Genomic DNA, 20,423 nt, shown 5'->3' with positions numbered 1-20,423 from the left:
AGCAGTTGCTAATTCTAAAAATATTCGCTAAGAGTGGGCTAATTTGTGCATCATTGAAGCACTGGTCCTTTTTGCTGTCAATGTATATTTTATATGTGCAAGGAAAGAGGATATACAGTCTTTATTATTTGTTAAAAAGAAGCTGACAGCTACACTTCTTAACTGAGAGTGATTTTGTTCATATCTGCCAGTGTCCTTGTGAGTGCAGAAGGCATTTGAAAAGGTGCCACTGCTATGTGGTTATGTTTTATTTGCCTTTACTACCTCTGTAGGATTTTTTTTCTTTCCAGTTTTAGATGTTTTTTTTTTTAATGAGCTCCACCAGACAGGTTTAAAGCTTCTCTTCATGTTCAGCCTTTTAGATGATTATGCAGGATTCATGATATCACATCAGCAGAAGCTGCTGTAGATTGATGGGACCCCATCAACCACCCTGCCCACTCAATATTATAAAGATTTGTGTCGTCAGTGGTCATGACGTTTGGTAGGAAGTTGCCCATTTATGGATACTAGAGCAAATGATATCATCACAATAGGTGGCTCCTGTCTAAATAGGATCATTTGTGAAATGAGATTACAGGCATTTATCTGGGAAACAGGAGACAGAGGCACCTGCTTTATGTAATTGATATCCTGGGGAATTATTGTGTACAATAATCAAGAAAAATCTTCATTTCTAATTCTATTATGTGGGAAAAAAAACCCTCTTTTTTCTGCCTGCATAAAACAAACCCCACTTCCACATGGAATAAGCTCCAGACCATGTTTTCTATTATGCTTGAATATATGGGACATGCATTGCAATCCTATGCTTGCCACACTGCTGCAGTATACTTGTTTTGCAGAGCTCTGTAGCAGGCTAGTCAAAGCTGTGACTAACCAGACCCTTGGATACATACTCTAATCTCTGGCCTTTATTTTTACAATGAATTTGATTTGTTCATTGATCGTATATTTTTTCTGATTTGTGAGAAGCTTCATGCTCTGTGTTTGGATGCTGACTGCAATACAGCAATAGTCTTTGATACGGTAAGTCAAAGATGACTCATTTCTTACTCTCGTGCCTTCAATTTATACTTTCTACAACACCATCTCATCAGGTAGAAAATTATGTGTTAATTAAGGTTGAAGTAGTTAATTTTCAACAGATGCTCTTCCCTTCCCTCCCCCCAGTACTTTGCACCATGTTTTTCTTCCTCCTCATGAAAGCAATAGGTTTGAACTGTCTTTAAGTAAAATGCTTTTGCTCTGTTATTTTTAATAATATTGCCAGCATTTTGTCCTATTCTTTAATTTCAACAATAAAAAAGAAAATAGATCACACACACAGGTTTGGAACATGTGATGCTAGAATACGATAAGTTCAGTTCAATATTAACCTTTATTGCAACAAACACAATTGGAAAGGCAAGAATCTTTTGGGGGATTTATACTTCAGATAAAGTAGAAGGGTCTCTGTTTTCATTTGAGTATTAATACAGTCAGATACATCCAGTTACAAGAGCCTTTATTTTATGTGAGAGCAGTGGGGAGAAAATGCCTTACAAAAAGACAGTTTTCTTTGTAATGCAGCGTGCAGAAGAAGATTCAGTAGTACCCCTTATCAAGTGCACTCCATGAGATAAGAGCAAAAAACCCCACATATTTGCTGCACAGTGATAGGAGCCTTTACATTATAGAAACATTGCTAACAAAAATGCTATCCAACAGAAATATTGTTTAAAGAGCTTTAAAAAAGTGCTGTGATAACACACATAGTATGCACTCTTTCAGATAGGTAACGTGAATTGTACAGTAAGGGTTAAGATTTGATATAAGAATTTTTTAGAGAAACCTACCTTTAAGCAGAGGTCTGGGAGATCACTGGGTTACTGGGTCTCCTTTAGTAGGATTCATTCAGTCCTGGTTTTAGAATCGGCAACTTCGCAGTAAGTGAACAGTGTTCAGATGGCTTGAAATGTTTGGATATGGGAAGTATTCTCTGTATGTATTTTTTCCCTCCCATGTCTTAAACTTTTCAACAGTAGAGCTGTTGGGTTTTTTGGGGGGGTTTTTGTTTTGTTTTTTTTTTTTTTTCCCCATGAGTATTAGCCCTTCTAGTTTTGGATATGCCTATCAAAAAAATCAATAAACTTGTATTTGGCAGTATAGGTTTCCGATGTTCAAGTGAAATAGCTCGTTCTTTTAAAGTTTATGCAGGAACAAAGCCAAAAAGGAAAAAAAGTGAGGTCTGTATGAAATAAGAACAAAGATACAGGCTGGCTGTCATCAATTCACAAGTTGTAATTACTGTTGCTTTTTCACTTCTGTGGAGAAGTTTGAAGGTTTGATTTCTGTAGTACCAATGTGATTATTTTACAGGCATGCATTAATATCAGCTCTTGCATTTGCTCATAATTAGTTCACGGATCCATATCTGTCATGTTTCCCTGTCATTTGAGACAGGCTACATCCTTTTTATTTAGCAACAAGTGATCAACATGATCGTGTAGTGCACAGTGCAGTACATTTTAAAATGTATCATCTGAAATGTGAGAATAGTTAAACGATATTTACTAGGTATTTAAAATCTGTGTGTCTAGCTAAGTTGGTGACTACTGGCATCCTTTTTCGAAAGAAACATACTATTTTAAAATGCTAGAAGGCAGGTGAAAGTACTTCAGCACATGAGCATATTAAACAGCAGCACTCTGCCTGACATTATCCTTTGCTTTTGCAAAAAATCCACAGAATAAAAGGCTATTTTGTTCTAATAATTGCATAATTAGATCTGCTTAATATGTTTCATGGAAGTTATTTCACTGTAAATGCCTCTTAAAGTGGTCTGGAAAAATGAAGACATTTCCACAGATTTCATTTATGCATGTTAAGCAAAAGCTGAAAGAAAGAGGTATATACTGAACATAGAAGCTAAATTACATGCTCTGTAATTCAGGCATACAACTGTTACGTAGCTTAGCTGATCAAATTTCAAATATCAAGTGGTTTGCAGGATGCATCTTTTAGAGAATAAACATAAAGAAATGATTGTGTAGTCACTGCTTTTTGTAGTCCACCTACTATTTTGAAATTTTATCTTCAAAAAAAATTGCATTAACAATTTTCTACCAGTTTTGCTTCTCTCTTATAATCTCCCACTAAATGAAAGCAGATCTGGCAGCAGCTTTTCAAAAATAATAAAATAATTTAAAATTAGTAGGAAAGATGATCAACATAATTGGAGTAATAGGCATGCTGAAGGGCATATAAATAAAAACATTCCATCCATTATGTTTAAAACAGTGTATACAGTTCTTAAATGAATTTAACAAATATAGAGAAGGAGGAATGACCACAGCACAGAGCGTACAATGTTCCACTCTTGCTTTATCTAATAAGTTTTTAAATTATATAACCAGGAGTCATACAACTCTGTAACATAGATTATGTCATATTAGTTATGCTGCATAAATTTTCCTTATTATTTGTTGCATTCTATTATTGCCAATATGTTAGAAATCTCAGCCATATTTTTCTGAAAACTTTTTGATCTATATGCTTGGAATTTTTGTTCTTAGATACTTAATTTTATACTCTTAGCTTCGTCATTGAAATAAGACTATGTAGATAATAATTTGGTTCTATTTTTGAGGAGAAGGGCTTGAATTTGAGCTGGAGTACATCAGGGAAAATCACAAATAACTGGACTTCTGCACATTCAAGTTTCACGAGTGTAGTATAAATGAGACCAGATAGGTGTCTCTGATGTGAATATAAAGGGAGTGAAGTTTGCACACGAAGGAAAGAATATGGGATCCGCATTTCCATGTTTCCTAGTTGCTATCAAAAATAAAATCCTAATAAATTATTCTAGAGTAGTAAGGAAAATAGCTGGCTTTTTACACTCATTTCAAAAGGAAGTTCTGTTCACTGATAAGAGTTTAGTATAGCACAGGGTCTGTGAGTGCCAGCTTCATTTTCTTTGAATACCACAGGCAATACATTTCTTCTTTTTATATATACTTCAAAAATTCTGCCCAAGGTCAGTGCAAAGGGCTGGAGTATGTACGAAACCACACATCCTTGACTGGAGACCCCATGGCTAAATCAAATTGAATTGCTTTTAGTTTCTCATTGTGTGATATAAAATATTCATACCTGCAACAATGAAATATTTGCATGGATTGGTCCAATACGAATTATATCTCTCATATAATTTAATTGTCTTTGACAGATGCACTTGCAAAATTGATATTAAAGCCTGAAAATCATACAGAACAGTGTGAATGCCAGCAAAGCATACAGAAAGCAGCAAAGTAGTTCTGCTTAGCAAACTATTAATTCCTCTTAGCAGTACATTACCAGGGTACAAATAGGGTAACGAGTCTGTTACTGTCAGACAACCCGCACAGTAGAGCATTCAGTGATATATAGAGAAAACCGCATAGTAGTTCATAGATTTCTTTTACTGAAGGAAAGTGAAACTGCATCATAGTCACCATTAACATCTTAAGAGAAACAGCGTGCAATTAATAAATGTTACTGCAGCGTTTGTGGTAGCAATAATTATTTGCAGTATCAAAGTCAAAGGTTTAAAGGTGACCATTGCTTGTCAAAAGAAAGTGAGAAAGAGATCCAAAGCAGAAAATCACTTAAGGATCATGAATTTCCATGCAATTTCTGAGAAAGACATTCTTTGTTACCAGGTTCAAGTTTTAGCTGATCTGTTATAGTAATGTGTTGTGAAAAGAGTCATGTGTTGTCTGTCCTCCCAGTTCTTACCACGCTATCTGTCTTTTGATGCAAGAGCAACATCATCCTTTATAAATTTCAGTTCGTTTTCCAGATGACCTGCCATCATCAAATCCTTGGTATCTAGGGCTTGAACACGCTTCTGCTGAAGCTGATGGCAAAACACTTGCTGGCTTAACTGGGATCATGATAAGGGCAACCCACCATTTAATAACACAGGCCAGAAAATATCAGGCTGCTTTTTCACTTGTCAGATCCAGGTACTGTTCCTGCGGGCAGAAACCTCGCAGCAGTTCACAAAGAGGAAGAGCTCTTCCAGACCTCGTGTGCTTTACCCGCGGAGAGAGGAGGGGTAAGGGCAGGCCAGGCACGTCGAGATAAATATTCCTGTAACACAGCGCAGGGGATGGCATAGCTGGTGAGCGTGTGGCTTAGGGGAGCCAGCGTACAGCGCTCCTCCGGCTGCGCGGCCGGGGAGCAGCGTGCCTGTCTGTAGCACTGCGCACCTGCTGCCAGGACCCCGGTGGAGTCCTGCGCTTTGAATGCAGAGGATCAAAAAGGAAAACAGGTGTTTGTGATCAGTGTGAATTCAGCACGCAGCCACGGTAACTCCCTCACTGTGGCTTCTCCTCTACGTGATGACAAGGGAACCCGAACAGAGGTAGTTTGTCTCCTATAGAAATTTTGTTGGAGGGGGCAGTGAGCTCGACATTGCTTTGAGGAGTGGGCTCAGTTCAGGTGATCTTGTTTTTGAGGGAATAAGGCTTTTCATGGGAAGTGCTTGTTCTTAGAAAGCCCTTCTTTGATCTGGCTCTCTCCTTTTAGAGATGAGGCCTGGGTTAAAAACTCCCAAGCCTCAACATCCCTCGCCGTTCATATCAGCTGCATGGCTAGGAGAGGACGCCGAATTCAGGGGCTATTCTATACGTTTCTCCAGAGGTGATTTTTTAATCCCAGTTTTCTTCATGCATTTTAGTCCTGTGAGTTTTATCCATAGCTCTTTAAGTGGGGTATTGTCATTGCGACAATCATTCTCGCATCTGATTTATTTTCCTTTCCCCTGCCCAACTGCTGAAAGAAGTAATAGGCAAGAACTAAAAGAAATTAAAGGCATATTTTTTCTGTTCAGTCGGTGTGTTTGACAGCATTTTGTATCTATTCAGCCTCACTGTTTCGTCAGTGCAATCATTTGGCTTCTTCCCATTTGTTCAGGCTTAGCAGCAGCTGAAAGTAGAAAACATCTTAAACCAAGAGGAACAATACTGTAATGTCATAAAGATTGGCAGGCTAAGTAGCTGAATCTCACAGGGACTCTCGATTTTATTGATTATATGAAGTCAATGGTATTTTTCTCATAAATATGTAGTCTGTATACATCTTGATAGACTTAGTAAAAGCTTAAATTATACCTTACAATTAGACAATTAATTTGCACTATTGCTCTGAACTGCCTTCTAAGCATTTATCTCTCCCATATTTTAACTGAAGTTGTGGCACCATTTCATTATTCCTTTAGCAGATCTATCTGAAGAGGTTCACATCCTGCCCACAGACACTTGTTCCTTCCCACTCCCTGCCCGAAGTGCGGCCGGTTGTGCTGATTTGGCTCTTTCTGTGGACACACTCCAAACCACAGCTTTGACGAGACTGGCTTTTTCAAAAACATGCAGAGACAAGCTAAACAGGCCTTTTTTTAATTCTTTTCTTCTTTTGTGCGAGTGCATAGTTGCATTTTCCTTGAATGTAGTGTTTCACAGTTCCGTTTTAAAGGACACCGGATAACTTGTTGATTAGCATGACTTGGGGTTTTTGAGGTTAATATAGGAAAAGATCTGGAACTAGCAGAAAGACTAACTTCCAGTAAAACCCTCTTAAATCTGATCTACCGCCAAAGAAATATTAACAAGCTTGATAAGTTTACCTGATCTAAATGTTAGATTCCTAAAATAGATTGAATTATTAACAAATTAATAACCTCTTGTGAGGGGAGAAGGATCTGCAAGGTTTTTGCAACCAATTTTGACACAGTGTTTCTCTTCAATATTACTGCAGAACAGGGGGGCTTGGTTATCAGTATAATTTCCATTCTAGCAGCACCTATAAAGCAAATGAGGGATGAGAACTTCATGGAACTAAGTGCTGTCTGAGTAAGACTCTGCTTTTATAGCAGGAAGCAAAGAGGAACCCCTGTCCTTAGTGTTCACACTGCAGCTGTCAAAATGGCTTCAGCAGGGTGATGAAACAGATAAAATCCAAATTTAGGATGGTGAGCTAACAATACCAGCAAACCTTCTTAGATGTAAATTTTTTGGATGTAATATGTGATAGAGAAGTTGGATGGCATAGGACACTTTTCAGCAATAGCACGTAGAGCATTGTGCAGTCTTCTGGGTGTTCTTCAGGTTTCCTGCATGGGCTCCATGGGAAGGCGGTTCCATGGCCATGGTCTAAAATCCTATAGATTTTGATGCAGTTCAGACCTTCATGGAGCTTCATGTAAGACAATTTGCATGGTTCTTACTATACTCATGTCAATATTAGCATTGCGTCTTACAATGCAACGTTGCCTTATAAAGAAGGCAGTAGTAATAACAGTTTGGGTGGGCTCTAGATGAAAATGAGCATGAGCTTCCCCTTGGTTTTAGTGGGCTCTGGGGTAAGGCCCTGTGGGAAAAGGGAAATGCTTTCTAACATGAGAAACTCCCTTTCCCAGGACTGTGCACGTCGTCTCAGCCTTTTGTGTTTGGTCTGCCTTGAAGCTAGCTGTAGTACTACTTTGATGGATCCCTCGTGGCTGTTGTGCGGCAAGTGCCTGCATCTTATCATTCTCATGATTCCCAGATAGGACAAAGCTGTCTAGACACTAACTGCTTTGTATTAAACCCCTCAGTGCCTGATCTGAGCATTGGGGTTTATGGATACGTCTGTGCTTCAGTAAGCAAGAACAGATATATATTTATTATAAAGTAATCTTGAGATTCACTTCTGATTTCTCTTGTTCTCCTAGGATCTCATGTCTCCTGTACCTGGTCTCATACAGGAATGCTGTTACGTATGAGCAGAGGCAGGCACTTGTTCATATATATGCACACACACACTTCCAGTTAGAGAGGTGGAAAGAGCAGTGTGTGCCTCCTCCCAGATACTGGCAGATAGCACAGGCCACAACAGCCAGGGAGGATGCTAAAAACTGCCTGGTGCCTTCCCTCACTCAGCTCATCGTCCCGCTCTGTGGCCGCACGCACAGTGCAATCAGCAAAGTGTGTCCAAGCCTGACACCAGAGCTCTAGCGATGGACTTGAAGTCTGGTCCTAGCTCTTTTAAATGTGGGTACGCAATTCTCAGATAAGCCCTTTCAGTAACCATTTACATTTTAAATAGCCAAATCAATAAAAGGTGGATTTTGGACAAATAATCATTGTATAGAGATGGGATTCTGAAGTGAGTAAGACTGTTGATAAGTAAATTTAAAATTTCCACTCTTAATTTATACATGAATAATTAACAGTCTCCTCCAAAATCTCACAGAGGGCTGCAATTTAACCAGTTCATAAATACTTCAGTCTTCACTGTTTCATGCAGTGACACTGTTTATTCTGATCTTCGCAAGCCAGGCCCCTGTGGGACCAATACGTGATTTTTCAGAAAAGTAGTCAAACAGTCGTACTGGCTTCTTACCAGATTAATCCCTCAGATTCAGGTATTTTTATTTCACTTAAATGCTTATGCCATGTACAGCAGATAATAGAATGATAAATTACTACTTGGATATTTGGGAAAAAAACTCTGGGATATATACATTATTCCTGATGAAAAAAGAGCAGGATGAGTTTTTCAGGCACTGTGGTGGAGGGTGGAGATGTGACTGTGCTGAAAACATTTTTCATTGTTAACAAGTCACACAGTTTCTTTGCAAATCATTTCTCTGTAAAGTAGGGATGATACTACTTTACCAGGTAGCAGGAGGCTGTCTTCTTTGAGATAAAAGTGCAGGAGTTGCCCACTTGATATATTTGGGAAGCACTACCGACATAAATTGATAGAAATTACATCTGATGGTGTCCATAAATGTTTCTGTCTATGCTGAGGAAGGGGAAATTATCCTCACAGAAGGGCAGACATTTCCATTGATTCTCGTCTGTCAATTGCTAGGACTCTGAAGAAGTCCAGTGAAGCAGACTCTGCATGCAAAAATCAGTGAAGGCACCTAGGGAACCTGGCTATTAACGTGCTGACTTTCAAATCTCTTCTTCAACCATCTTTTCAATTTCTTTAGATTTAAAACCTAAAATTATAGCAGTAGTCAAGCAAGGGCAGATTTAAAGACCTAATAAAGAATGCAGATTTTCATTAGCTTCCAAAAAGTAAGGTTTTGAAATTGATAATGTATGGAAGATACTGCCACTGGTGAGATTTGGTTTAAGACTATTGTAAAGAAGTACTTGGAAGTGCAACTCTTTAACAATTCTACACTTGTATTTTAGTTTTGAAGCACTGAGAAAACCACCTAGCCTGAAAGGCGCCACATGTGCCGTACTGCATTGTGCATGAGAATGAAAGAGGAGAAATCATATCCACAAGTAGCACAGAGACCTGGAAATCAACTCAGATATTTAAAATTGTATTTCAAAAGAGTATTGCTATAATGTTAATGTAATAGCACAATTTCTTTGTTACTGATTTCTGTTCCAAATTCTATTAGCAGTTAGATATCGAGAGATCAACCATTATAATTTTTTTCTTTAGCACTGCCAGTTTTCTGAATACAATATGAACATTTTTCCCCTGTCCCCCAAGGGTGAAAGAATATATTTTTTGCTTTCTAGAATTTTCATTTATGTTAAGTGGTCATAACAAGTAAGTTTAACTGTCTGTCTTCAAATGGGTTACTTTTTGAAAATAAAAGAGGCTGCACTTGAATTTCCAGGTAGTGTGCCATTAAGAATCCAATTTGGGGTAGTCAGTTGGTTATGAAAAGATGAGATTTCCATGGAATTGCAGGCTGGGGGACTGCATACCTCCTGGTCACATGGGTATGGCACCTGCGCCCCTGCTCCAAGGGAATTCAGACAAAGCTGATGTGCTTGAAATTTTTTCAGAGACATTGAAATCTGTGAACAGCTCAAAACAGTATTGGATATTGGATGATAGAGATTCCTCCAAACAAAACATTTTAAATTAATGTTTTCATGCTTGAATTTAAGTCGTCTTATTCAGGCAGCTGTGATGTGTCATGAACAGAAAAATAACAAATGAGAATAGGATTCCTAGCTACTGTTTCCGACACAGAAGGGGACACTGTGATTACCGTGCTAGCAGCTGTTCTCTTCAAATGAAGGACACTCTTACAGAGAAGTTGTATAGAATATGAGAGGAATAAAATAAAGATGTACCCAAGTAAAGGGAAGTAGGCATCTACCAAACCTTCCCTAAACCTACAAAATCAATAGATTCAGACATCTGACTTAGTATTCTATAGGTTGGTTTCAAAATGATGTTTGTGTGATTTTCATTTGCTTTTTAGCAAAAGGTTATACATCCTCTCAGTAAAATCATTGGGGTATTTACTAGCAGGCAAAATCTGATGTAACAGTACCCTGATGTCCATCTAGAAGACATAAACGTGGTTCTTTCTGCTCAACACATTGCTGCCTAAAGCTACAGTCTCGGTCCTTACTTTGTGAAAAGCATCTCTTAAAAATCATATTCATGGGATTAGAGGGTAAACTAAGAAGCCAGGAGAATCTGTTAGCTGTTCTTCATGCATTCAAACCAGGTTAGACATAATATTACTGAGAATGCTCATGGAAAGTTTTAAAATACATGCTTTAAAACTCACTTGGTTTTCCTCACATATTTATGCATCAAAAGGGACCTGGGCAAATCAGAATTATAACAATCTTGCATCAGCTGGAGACTTTTTCTGGAGACTTTTTTATAGCTTTCTTTTCTCTCTATTAAAACAAGAATAAAACAAAAAGTGGTGTTACACTGGTAATGGCAACATTAAATGAAGAAAAGATCTTAGTATATTGCAAGAATAAAAGACATTGGACAGATGTATTGTGGTAATAAGATATGAGTAGCATATGCTGTTGAGGGAGGGAAAAAAAGTAAGCTCTTTGCCCAAGAAGTAAGCATAAATCTGAATTGAGAGCTGAAAGATCCTTATTTTCAGGAAGACGACATTGATTCATGTAGATTAATAAGAACGTGTTTATATATCATCTTCCTGTAAAACCTGAGATCTGGTTTGGTGGAAGGGTTAGTGATTTAGCATTTATATGAAGCAAATGATTACCTTTTGAATCGCTAAGGCATTAGTTTAAATTATTCCAAGTTTATATCGCTGTAACTAAGGCTTAGTCTGGAGAGTTGCTTTGATTTCCCTATGTGCTAGCTTGGACTAGGTTGTCTTTTCGCACAAAATGGCCCATTCCCCAACTACTCTCCTCGTGGTGTTCTTCTTTCACTTACCACTGATGTACTACAGGGGTTAAACGTGCCTCTTCCAATACCAAAATTAGTTGCCTAGGCAGAGTGTTGGAATCCATTTCCCTACGCTGCTATCAAAAGCTTGCTAGATAACCTCGAGCAGGGAGGGGAAGGCTTTCACTGTTTTCAGTCTGCAGAAATAACAAGGAGCAGTGTATTTTCTACCGAGCTATTTAACAATTTCATGAAATATTGTTTTTACAAAAGGCAGATAAACATTCATCTGTTAACCTCTTCTGTAATTCTTAACTATAATTACAAACCTCTACAATTGTGATGTATTTTTGTATTGATGACTTAAAGCAGTTGTTTTTATTTAATTAACAAAATATCCGATGTGATGCTTTACTTGATTTCTAGAACAATGTATATTTCTAATTTCAGTGCTTGTGGTGGGTTGGCCTTGGCAAGCTGCCAGACCCCCACCCAGCCGCTCTCTCACTCCCCTTCCTCAGCAGGACGGGGTAGAAAATAAGATGAAGAAGCTTGTGGGAGAAGATACAGACAGGGACGTCACTTACCGGTTGCCAGCACAGGCAAAACAGACTCAACTTAGGTAAAATTAATTTAATTTACTGCCAATTAAAAATAGGTTTGGATAGTGAGAAACAAAGATAAATGAAAACAACACCTTCCCCCTGGCGTCCTCCTTCTTTCCAGGCTCAACTTCACTCCTCCATACCTGACTCCTCTGCCTCCCCCACCCCAGGCGGTGCAGAGGGATGGGGAATGGGGGTTGCGGTCAGCCCGTGACATCTCCTCTCTGCCACTCCTTCCTCCTCACACGTTGCCCCTGCCTGTGTGGGTCCTTCCACGGCCTGCAGTCCTTCAGGATAAACTTGCTTCTGCATGGGGTCTTCAGAGGCTGTGGTGTGGCTATCTGCTCCACCATGGTCTTCTCCACGGGCTGCAGGGGAATCTCTGTTCCGGTGCCTGCAGCACCGCTCCTTCTCGTTCTTCTCTCACCTTGGTGCTCGCAGGGCTCTTTCTCTCACTTTTTTTTCCCCTCACTCCTCACTTTTGTGCAGTGTTTTTTGCCCTTTCTTAAATAAGCTTCCCCCGAGGCGCCCCCACTGTGGCTGCGGGGCTCAGCCATGCCCTGCCGTGGGTCGGCTGGAGCCGGCTGGAACCGGCTGTGTCCGGCTCGGGGCAGCCCGGGCCTCTCCTCACAGAGGCCGCTCTGCAGCCCCCGCTGCCAGCAGCTGGGCACCTGCACCCGGTACAGTGCTTTTCTGTTTAAAAATGTTTAAAATAAAAAGTTTGTAATATATCTGGTTATCACAGTATGAAGCGGCAATTTAAAGAGCTTTAGGTAATATGGATGGTGTGTAGGTAATGATGTGTAGGCAAAGCAAATAGAAAATTCAGTAATGATGTAAGCTTTTTCTGGAGTTACATCCTGCCTTTTCCTCATGAGAGGGAAAGAGTGTAGGGCAGACCTGGATGAAAAATGAAACCCTGATCTGAAATTTCAAAGTTGTCTTGAGTTTCTTCTGTTTAAAACCTAATCTATTTTATTCTGATGTCTTTGGAGATTTTGTTGCACTGATTTTTAAAAGTGTCACAGAAAATTTCCAGGTGGAGAAGCCCAGTTTTTAGTGAAGTGAAGTATTCCAAAATAGCTATATTTTCATAAATTTCATAGTGTTTCAGTTCATAAAAATGCTCTTTTAAGTATTATTCTCCTGTAGTCTTTTTAGACAAAAATCCCCAAGTTTTCCAGTGTCGATCAACTATTTCCAAGACATTTCAATATGAGGAAAAATATATTTGTAGAAGCAATAAGATTCATGCCTTTTTTTTGTCCATCTTTGATATGGTCCAGACCACGAGAGATTGTACGGCATCCAACACAGTAGAAATGAGAGCAAATGGGCGTCAGAGCAGCCTGTGTGGCTCTGTGTCCTCACCTCAGCCCCCCCCCAAAGAGAGGATGAGGGTCTTTCCTTAATGCTAGAGAGGAGACCAGCCCCAATTGCTCACAGGGAACATCTTCCAGATTGAGGAGAAATGCCTCACTGGCAGGCAGCTAGTCCGATTGCTTTCAGGGCACTGCACAGCATCTTGTCCTCCAAGAGCTTTTCTTGAAGGGAGCGCCAGGCAGCACATCTCCTCCTTCGCAAGTGGAGGTTTGACCATGTCCTCCGATGTGAGTTTCTCTGCTTGATAGCAATGCTGAGTTCCTTCCCGTACTGCAGAAGCGCACATATAGAGAACAAAAGGGTTCACGTCTTCAAAGAGGTCCCACAGCAATGGCAGAACTATGCAGTTGGATGTTTTTCAGATTTCTGCTGTCAGTGACAACCGTGTAAGTCCACAGAATCCTACATGTAGCCTTGTGTAGCCTACAGATACATAAGAACAAACATTGTGCCTATTTAAACTACGATTTCTATGAAACCAAGCCCAAAGCAGATATCCAAGAAAACTGTATAATTCCAAAAGAAAGTTAGACACCAAGAAAAAAGTGTGATTGCGCTATCTTGGGACTGTCCTGATGACAGTAGTGTAGACAACACATGCAAGTGATACGTATAGTTTGTACAAACTGTACAGTTTGTAATGCAGTTAAACTATCTGAATAGACTTACACAGGACACGATACAGTGTGCTCATCCTCTTTAGCAGAGAGATAGATATGCCTTCTAAAGAAGCCATCACCATGCTATTCATGGTGATGCATCGTGCTGTGGCACTGAAATGCAAGGTGGAGACATGAAATGTATTGTGCCTATTTTCAGTTAATGCCTTTTCTTTGTGGGTGTCTTGATTTATCTATATAGCTTTCTTTTGATTATTGCTACTAACTAGGTTATCAGCATACAAATTCTTCTAAGAAATCTCTGATTTTGCTGCAGATCTGTCATGCAATTTCAATGGGATTGACCACTGTTTCTTAGTGCAACTTTTTATTAGATGTTTTTTTTATATCCCTTTTCATCAAGTATAGCTGTATTATTTACTACAGTGTAGAGATAATAATGAGGAATGCAAGAGAAGGAGGTCTGCACTATGGTGCGATGATGGCAAGAGATCAACACGTTAGCTTTGAAGAGCTGTGGTTCACACTAAAGTAACCTCTGCCTTAAGCAATTTGGCCTGTGGAATAGCAGTGCTGATCTAGAGCCAAACACTCATTTATCTGTTTATTTATTTATTTATCTTATTAATCAGCTCTGGCTTCAGGCTTGGTCAAAAGCCTTAAATTACCATGGATTGCCTTTCATTTATTTGACTTAATCATATTAATTTAGGCAGAATGCTGCAAAAGGGGGGAGGAAAATGTTAAGAAAAGTAACTCCTGAAGGTAGACTAATAGCTTGTATACAGACAATTAAACTTACAAGGAGATGCACATGGTGCAGACTTACTCTTGCCAAAGTTTCACAAGCAGGCATTTCCAGATTCTGGACAAAAATGTTGCACCACGCTGTGTCAATCTGTCTGCATCTGAGGCTGACTGTCTCTTGAATGCATGGTTATTCTTTAATATCAGGAGCTTTACTCAAGCAGAATTACTATGCAACATATTGTGCATCACTGTGCCTTGCTCAAAGTGCTTAGGGCTAAATGCAACTCTGGCAGGAAAATTAATGTGTCCCTTTTCTGCTTTATTTTATTTTAATTAAGGAAAGTAGTAAAGTTGTTCAAAGCAGCTTGCATTAAATATACAAAATGCAAAAAACCCCCCAAAACTCACTTAATTACGCTCACAATCAATATGTTATATGCCAAAGTGGTAAAATAACTAAAATAATAAAATAACTAAAGGAAGAATATTGCACTATGTTGTCCTGGATGGATTTAAGAAGTATATTGTAAAGATGTTTATATTTACAAAATCATCTCTCCTTCTAAGTAAGATGTGAAGCCTGCAAATTTCAGGAAAGCATGTGAACTTGGGATGTTTATCTTAACTCACTGTGTGAGGTCCTTGACGTTGGTCCATTGCTGAGAATCTATGTACATATGTATATGTAGGAACAAACTAATGTGAACCTGTTGCACACTGCAGCAACCTGCCTCAGTCTTCATCTGAGCATGCCTCTGAAGTGAGGAAAGATCATTATCCTTATTTTAAGAATTAAACATAGGCTCTGTAACTTCCCTCATGTCCCTTAAGAAGCCTTTGGCAAAGCATGAAATTGAACCCATTATTCACCAGTCTCACACTACAGCCATAACCACTGACCTGAATGATGGACTCACTGCAGTAGTCTTCAGTCTTTCATAAAAGTTATTCACGATTTTTTCCCCACATCTGATAACCGTGTGTGACAAAACTCTCAGACAGCCAGCATGGCCAATGTGTTTTCTCCAGTAATTGTGCTAAAACTTCATATATCCTGTGCTGAATCAGCAACCTGGGCTACCCAGGTAATTGAAATCTCTGGAAAGTCTGGGTCTGTGTGCGTCTGAAGGGACAGAAGATCTGACAGAGATCTTTGATCTCACTGTTCCTAGAATGGAGATTAGGAAAATTCAGCTGTGATCCCTCTGCCAGACGTCTAACATAACCCTGGGACCAAGCAACTTGTTAGGATCACTGGTGTTTGCTACGTAGACCTGAACGATTTAGGTCTGGGGATAGATTTGCCCTTTAGCTTAGCTAGTGAGAGTGTAAGGAAGGGTCTTTTCTGGTTTGTCCAGTGTGCAAGTCATCTTCATACATGTATGTAAGCATGACATATTAAGTCATTACTGGGAATTCCATGTGTATTACTAATGTCAAAATCATGCTGAAGTTCCATCACTACACGATGCAGATATGTGCTTTTGATGCAATAGATCTAATATCAAAGAACGCACCTATAAACAGTGATAGAATAAAGCATTTAGTCAGAGTGTTTGGATAGCCTCCTATAAAGTATAATACTTAGTAAAAATAAGTGTCAAGCATGCGCCACGGGTAATAAAGACTTTATTGGGTAAGCTACAGCTAATTTTCTCCTGAGATATGTCGACACCATTCCATCTAATTTAATCTGGAATTGCAGTAATATATGGTCATGGTGTACACAACAGCAACTGTGTATCAGGTGTTGTGGTGGACTCTTCCTTTCTGAGTGTTATTTCTTAGTGTCCCTTCAGTCTGACTTTTATTAATGAGTAGCACAACTAGTGAAAAATGTTAATCGTTTCCCTTTCTCTTTGCCTTGTTTGGGAAATGGGTAAGGGGTACAGGAAAGGGGAAAAGAGGTTTCAAATTATTGTAGCCTTTCCTCATTTTACATCAGTGTCTATAAGGAATCAGGAAGCATAAAGTTGTGATCACAGTGAAGGATGTGAAGCTAGAATATTTGAGATCACACAGCTCTTTTGTCTTTTCCTTTAGATATAACAAAGAAGAGCTTAAGAGATTCCCTAAAGGAACAGGCTACAATTATATCCTTCAGAAAAACATGCTTTTGTTGGTATCTCTTATTCCTTGAGTAAATTTTACTTGCATGAGAAATAGCCTTAACATCAATAAGACTGATCATGTGGGCAAGAGCGGCACATATAAGCAAAGGTATAGGATGATATCAGTGATTATCTGAAGCCCAAAAGTCAATTAACAGGGCCATTGCATTACTCTTCATAAGAGCAAAAACAAATGTCAGGTTTTTTTATTACTTATCCTCCTTAGAAAAAACTAGCAATGTTAACTATTGCCATCATCTTCTGCATCTCTTTTAAAATATTTTCCTTTTGCATGCATACCCATCAATTTTAACTTTTTCTGGAGACTCTATGCAGGCAGCAATGTATTTGTGATCCTGTCTGTGAAAGATAAGTGACTGTAAGCAAGTTCACTGTTTTCAGCTGTGGTGCACAGATTGGAGAACCCGTAGTGTAAATGAGTGTCTATCCATTCACACTTCTCTGAATTCCCATCTTTTTACAAATGCGAAAAAGCACAGCTGGACACAAATGAGCCATAATCACTCTTACTCCCATTTTTGTGTTTTGTATCAATTTTGGCAATTGACTGGAAGATGCCATGCTTTATTAATTAAAGGATTGTCTCTGTTCTTAGATGTATACTCATGAAAGTCTGTAGAGAGCTAGAGAATCAGTCTGCATCCTCTGGCAGAGCTCTAATAGCTGGATATTTATTATGAAGATCAGAACTGATAAAAAAGATGCATAATAGTTAGTCTCCAGAATGTCCTCTGAATATTTTTAAGGCTGCGGGGTGACCTTATTGCAGCCTTTCAATACTTAAAGGAGGCCTACAAGAAAGATGGGGATAGTCTTTTTAGCAAGGCCTGCTGCAACAGGACAAGGGGTAATGGTTTTAAACTAAAGGAGGGTAGATTCAGACTAAGGAAACACAAGGAAAACATTTTTCACGATGGGAGTGGTGAAACACTGGAGGTTGCCCAGAGAGGCTGTAGATGCCCCATCCTTGGAAACATTCAAGGCCAGGCTGGATGGGGCTCTGAGCAACCTGATCTAGTTGAAGATGTCCCTGCCAATTGCAGGGGGGTTGGACCAGATGACTTTTAAAGGTCCCTTCCATCCCAAAGCATTCTATGATCCTAAGATTCTATGATTTTTACCAGCATGGGTGCTCTGTACAGAACTTGGTTATGTGACATGCACATCAAAAAGCCCCAAAATAACTCTTTTCACTTTAAGCCTTTTCTTTCCTTCCCACTGACTGATACATCTTTTTTAGAGCCCTTAATTCTTGTTTGCACCTGAGAAGTCTCATAGTTTTCATCCATTTCCTTAATCCTCATCTTCCTGACTAAGCAGCCTTAAAGCAGCTAGTTGCTGTGGAAGGGTTAGACATTGCCACGGCATCGTGGCACACAATGCCACCAAGAAAAGGCCTGGCTATTCTGAAGGACCTTTTCTCTTTTGGTGCCTGGCATGCACTCTCTTAATGCAGCCCTCAGAGAGGCTCCTAAAACTGCAGTGACCTCCAGCGAAAAGTTAACGGCAGTAGTCAGCTTTAGTTCACTTGCATAGCAGAAGCAGGAATGTATATACCTTGTCTGTACCCCAGGTGGTGGAAGCAGCGTGACAGTCTTTCTGCTCTTTTGTGGAAATAGAGCAGAAACAACTTCATGGGGAAACTGCTAAGCGATAATTTCCCCAGAATTTTTCTTTCAGTAGAAAAGGAGACAAGAGTTATCTCCAGCACTGGGGAGCTCCACGGATAAGGAATATCTTTAGGAGAGGAGCTAAGGGTGCTGAGGTCAGTTCAGCTGGCAGACTGCAGTAGCCAGGTCTGGGCAGAAAATCAGGGAACAGCAACCCAGCTTGTGAAGCTACCAGCTGGCACAGGTCTCTTGGTCACATATGAAAAAACCCTCTGCCTGTAGCTTCAGGTCTGGCATAAGGCGATGAGCCTTTTTTAATCCATCCTGTGTGGGGGTTCAACTTCGTAAAAATAGTCACTGCAGCTGCACGCTGTGTCTCTGTTCATTTGAAGTAGGAGGAATGCTGAGGAGGTTTAGAGCGTGGTGTCTTATTGAAGCAATGTCTCCCCACTGCCTTTAATTTTCCTGGGGACGCCTTCTGCACAGGCCAAGACAGGGTTCTGCATATGGGCCAATATTCATATGAATGCCTAAGCCTTCTGTCTAAAGCAAGTGTGAAAATGGTAGCAGGAATTAACAGCCCATTGAATGGAGCTTTCAATTATTCATTGAAAGCCTACTTATATTCCTCTTTGGCGTTATACTTAGACGTGTAACCATGCGTTTTCTATAGATTTTATGTATTAGAAAATCATAGGATTAGCCAGTCCGTAAGTTAATCCTGATTTATGTTAAGTAACTCATCTAAAAAACGGATGCTTCCTATATGGGAAATGAATAATTAATTTTGTTTTCCTGGTTAAAAAAATCCCTCAGGTGCTTTTCTGTTTTCTGCTGAAGCTGAAATTTTTTAGTCCTCTGACAATGTCTTACACCCTCCAATATGTCTTGTTTCTATGGAGACACCAATGAACTGCAGCTTGCATTCTTCTGCATATCACAATACAAGGTTGCTTCAGAATTCTCCCAGTGCTTTGCTCTCCTCTTTTAATTAGAAATTAATCAATAGGTTTGGTACTCTTGTCTTGTACACTCACATATACATGCACAGACACATATGATCCCTGTGACTGTGAGCCAGCCTACAAACACAATGTATGCTTTCAAAGTTCTATTTTAGAGAACAGCACATTTTATCTTGAGGCTTCTAAGACCATAATTCTGAGCTGTATTGGGTGGCAGGGTGGTAAGATGGATATCTTGTATGCAGTAGATGAGATGGGAGGATTTTATGATACTTCATGCTTTTTAATAATAGGAAGGACATGGGGAGTTCTGGCATGGCCTTAAAGCAAATTGTTGGGATCTTTGAATTTTATTTTAATATTATCCAAGTTATTGTTTGGCCCCATTGTCTGCCCCCCCTCTTAACTTTTGTGTAAAATTTCCCCCCTTATCCCTCCCACCCTGAATGGTGAATTATGGCATGACAGTTCAGTAGATCTAATTTTCCAAGCCGTATTCTTCCTCCCCTGAGTGTGCAAGGCTTCCTCTTCAGGACAGTGGGAAGTAAACACTTGTGCAGCAGAACACAATGTGTTTGCAAAGAGCATAACAAAGAAAGTATGTAAATTACTTTTTTTTTTTTTTTTATTAAAAATGTACTATGAGGTAGACAGTATTTTTAATTATCAACAATCAGTGAGACTGAAATGACACCAGAGTGGAAGTTGTATGCTACTGTTAGTGAGCCCTTTGAAGTCAATAACAAGCCTTTTCTTCCTGCGAGGTAGTCTGAATTATTTTTCTCCCGTTAAATTCAACAGGTAAAATAGCACCAGGCTATGCTGGTGCCCTGAGCTTTTTTGTTATTAGCTCATATTATATTGAAATAAATTTCCAGTAACAATTCAAAATAGCATTTGCAGAGGCCTCATAACTGGTAAGTGTTTACGTAAACCACCTGGTGGTGGCAACAGATTAAATCTAATGCTCAGTTTATGTACTCATGTGCTGAGATGTATGCTGAGCAAATTTTTCTCATTTTTTCTTTGTGCTGTGCAGCTGTCTGTCTCCTCCTGCTGTCTCATATGTTGATTGAGGTCTCCTCTAGACAAAGAGTATATTTTTGTCTTCCATTTTTTTTTCAACTTCTTATGGACTTCTGAAGTTGAATTGTAGTTCTTAAATGCTATAGCGACTAGTAATCCAATGAAAAACAAA

At 39.4% G+C, this 20,423-nt stretch overlaps 1 protein-coding gene across 14 annotated transcripts in view; it reads left to right on the top strand.

Moving 5' to 3' along the window:
* DLGAP2 (DLG associated protein 2) overlaps nucleotides 1-20,423 on the top strand; it is a 480,050-nt gene that overhangs the window by 137,095 nt on the left and 322,532 nt on the right. For 2 of the 14 annotated variants that reach the window (XM_087775275.1, XM_087775273.1), the window contains exon 1: nucleotides 866-1,029. The exons of the other annotated variants lie outside the window; for them this stretch is intronic. The gene's annotated coding sequence lies outside the window, so the exon portion shown is untranslated. Of the gene's footprint in view, nucleotides 1-865; nucleotides 1,030-20,423 lie in introns of those variants that run through there. 14 annotated transcript variants of the gene reach the window in all.

Source organism: Nipponia nippon, unplaced genomic scaffold, assembly GCF_047370975.1.
Source record: "Nipponia nippon isolate SJK-2023a ecotype South Korea unplaced genomic scaffold, ASM4737097v1 scaffold_4, whole genome shotgun sequence".
NCBI classification, from domain to species: Eukaryota; Metazoa; Chordata; class Aves; order Pelecaniformes; family Threskiornithidae; genus Nipponia; species Nipponia nippon.
This window is presented reverse-complemented; position numbering and strand designations above follow the sequence as displayed.